This window comes from Crocuta crocuta, unplaced genomic scaffold (genome assembly GCF_008692635.1).
Source record: "Crocuta crocuta isolate KB4526 unplaced genomic scaffold, BGI_CrCroc_1.0 scaffold330, whole genome shotgun sequence".
NCBI lineage: Eukaryota > Metazoa > Chordata > Mammalia > Carnivora > Hyaenidae > Crocuta > Crocuta crocuta.
The window spans coordinates 3,318,806-3,322,104 of NW_027530521.1; the positions used below are offsets into that span (position 1 = coordinate 3,318,806).

The 3,299-nt window shown below is 54.8% G+C and overlaps 1 protein-coding gene across 2 annotated transcripts in view; it reads right to left on the reverse strand.

The window, feature by feature from the left end:
• The window catches only part of CD82 (CD82 molecule), a 46,941-nt gene that overhangs the window by 8,827 nt on the left and 34,815 nt on the right, over positions 1-3,299 (reverse strand). The window lies entirely within an intron of this gene.

The following is a 3,299-nucleotide window of genomic DNA, read 5'->3' on the forward strand; positions in this document are numbered from 1 at the left end:
GTTGGCAGTATGGCCTGTGCCCAATGCCTCCTGGCAAACAGTTTGTTCACTTGCTTCCTCCTGACCCTCTGCCACTCTCCGCTGCCTGGAGAGAACACGTCAGAACCCCGGAGTTCAGAGCTGGGAATGGCCCTAGACGGCGGCTGAGACTCAGAGAGGCCGGGTAAGTTGTCCAGGCCTACACAGCAACGGTTGAGAGCCCAGCCTAGAATGCAGGGCTGAAGCCCAGACCTGGGCTGTGTCCACTAAACAGAGGCTGGAGAAATAGTCAGAGGAGGAAACAGCCAGAGGAATCTTCGCCCCCAAATCCCTGGTCTCCACAGTCCTTGCAAATAACACTCGTGGTAACGCCAATGGCAACGGAAACAGCAGTTATCGAGCCCTTACTAAGCACTGATGAATACTGATGGTGACAGTCACAGTAAACCCTGCAAGGATGCCCTGCAAGTACCTGCTCTGAGCGGGGCCGCACGCTATGTCCCTCCCTTAGGGTGACAATCTTAATCCTCAGCACAAGCGCTTCCAGGGGCAGTGGGGGCCGGAAGGCTCCAGCACTGCACAGCATTCCACTTTTAGAAAGGGACTGGGGTTTGTGCCACACCCCGCAGTCTCTCCCATTCATAATTCCCCAGGAACTCCTCAAGGGGGTAAACAGAGGCCATAAATAGCCTTGCTTCTGTTCAGGTTTGATTTTACCACCAAATGAGCTGCAAGCGGCATTATGGCTTTTCAAAGTGGTTTTTGGATTTCAGGATTGCGGATAATGGGGAGCGGACCCGCTCAGGTTAGGTTACTTGCAAGGTGACCAAGGAGGCACACAGAGGTGGGCGAAATCACTTGCGGGGCGGGGCCTCGGAGGAGGGACTCCAGCCCCTGCGGTTAGGATGTGGAGTTGAGGGCGTGGCCCCCATTCTATTTTATCAATGAGGCGCAGTCTGTGCTCACTTGACTCCTGGGAGTGGGGGCACAGCAGGCGTCCCCTCAGTTTACAGATGCGGAACCTGGGGCCTGAGAGGCCACGTACGTACGTGCCTTGCCCCAGGCTCCCGGCCTCCCCTGTGGCTCCCCTGGGAACAGTGGCTGCTGGGAACTCAGGGTAGGAAGGACCAAAGGCATCCCTGGGAGACCACTTCAGGGGCTGCCCAGTGGCTCAGTCTTTCCCACCTGCCCGGGAGGCCTGGGGAGTGGGAGAAAGGACGGCCCATTGCTTTTAAAAGGCCCCTTCCTTCAGGCTCAGCAAGGCCCACCTCCCCAGCTGGACCTCATCTGCAGGAATAAACACCATCAAGGGCATGTTTAGTCTTCCACTGGGATTTACAATGTGCGGGGAAAGAAAAAAATAAATCATTCATTCCAACCCGGGCGATCGCACAGTGCCAGAACTTCCCCAGCAGAGCCAGGAAACACCCCTCTGCCTTCTAGGAGAAGAGGGGGGCCAAGCTGAGGAGGGCTGGGACCAGGAGACATGGGGTGTGGAGCCTCAGAGGGTGGGGTGCAGGAAGCAGGACGCAGAGGCCAGAACAGTGGGGTGGGACGGTCTGCACTGGAGTCAGGAGTCCTGATTCTCCAAACAGGCCTCACACTGGGGCTGTGGGATGCCTGAGACATAAGTCCTGGTCATCTGCCAGGCAGAGATGATACCAGCCCTCAGGGGGGCAGCCTGTGGTAGAGGGAGGCATGGGCCTTGGGGTCAGAGGGGTCGGGATGGAATTCTCCACTCTGATGCATCCGAGCTACGTGGGGCTGTTGGCCAAAAGGCATTTTGTTTGCTTTTCTCAGCCTCAGTTTCTTAAACTGGAAAATGCTGGTAACACTGAAATGTATACCAAGTCACTACTCAGCTCCTGGCATGGGCTTGCCATCCAATCAATGGGCGCCATCTTTGTTAATGTAAGTTGGGGAAACACAGAGGCTGAGAAGGTGACCAACCGCTCAAAACCCCTATAGAGTTGACAAGCTTCTGAATCATAGGAACCAGCTCACCGGGGCCCAGTTTTTAATTCATCTTGATTATCATGTACCATTGACTGGGTCTCAAAGAAGCCCTGGGTGCTGTATAGGGCAGAAACGAAGACCAGATCTCATGAGTGGGAAAAGGGTTTCCCTTCCTTAAACACTGTCATCCTGTCTGATCACCAAGTAAGCTTCCTTTCATCTACTGAAACCGCTTATTTCCCCTTTTGCCTTGGCTGCCAGGAAGCTCAGCATTCAAGTTAGCCCTCAACTACCATGAGCATCTCGTCCCCTGGCTTCAGGGACACTGCTTTTCCTCTTCTAGTCTTTTTGATTTTAGTGACCCCATGCCTGTGTTGGAACTCAGCTCTAATTCTCCTGATCAACAGGCTAAGTGTAATTTATGAATAAGTAAGGCAGACTTAGGTAGGGACCACTGCAACACAAATTTCACTAATATGGACCCAGAAAGCGAGCTGCCTGGGTTCAAATCCTGGCTCGGCCGCTTTCTAGCTGTGTGACCTTTGGTCAAGCCGCTTAATTTCTGTGCCTCAGCTTCCACATCTGAAGATGAGGGCATCATACCCACGCTCTCCCAGGCCTGGCGTGGGGAAAGCACAAGTGACTGTGGTGTGCGTGCGGCAGCAGGTACTGGCTTGTCCTAGGCTCTGTGAAGTGTTCCTTGTTCATGTTGGCTTCTTGCTTTCTCACCTTCCTTCTAAGAGCAAGCTGAGGCAACGTGACCTCCCAGTGGTAACGTGCAGGGCTCACTAGCCACCAGCTCTGCGCCCCCCGTCGGTGGACAAGAACTGTAGTGCTGGGGCGCCTGGGTGGCTCAGTCGGTTAAGCATCCTACTTCGGCTCAAGTCATGATCTCACGGTTCGTGGGTTCAAGCCCCGCGTCAGGCTCTGTGCTGACAGCTAGCTCAGAGCCTGGAGGCTGTTTCAGATTCTGTGTCTCCCTTTCTCTCTGACCCTCCCCTGCTCACGCTCTGTCTCTCTCTGTCTCAAAAAACAAATAAACTATTTAAAAAAATATAAAAAAAAAGAGAACTGTAGTGCTGGAAGAAGGCAGGGCCCCCAGGGCCAGCTGGATCACAGGCCACAGGCAGTGGCTCTGGGGCGAGCTCTGCACGAGATTCCAGGAGTCCGTGCCCTCGCCAGGCCTGGCCACCGGCTGGCTGGGTGCCCTTGCCCTGCGCCTGGGTGCCTTTGTGACCCGCTCTGGGGAAGGCTGTGGGAGGACTGACTTTACTTTGCCTTTGTCCCTTTCCCTTTCTTCTGGCCACAGTGACACCAATGTTGTGCCTGGTGCTGTGGCAGCCTCTTGTGACCATGAGGCCGGG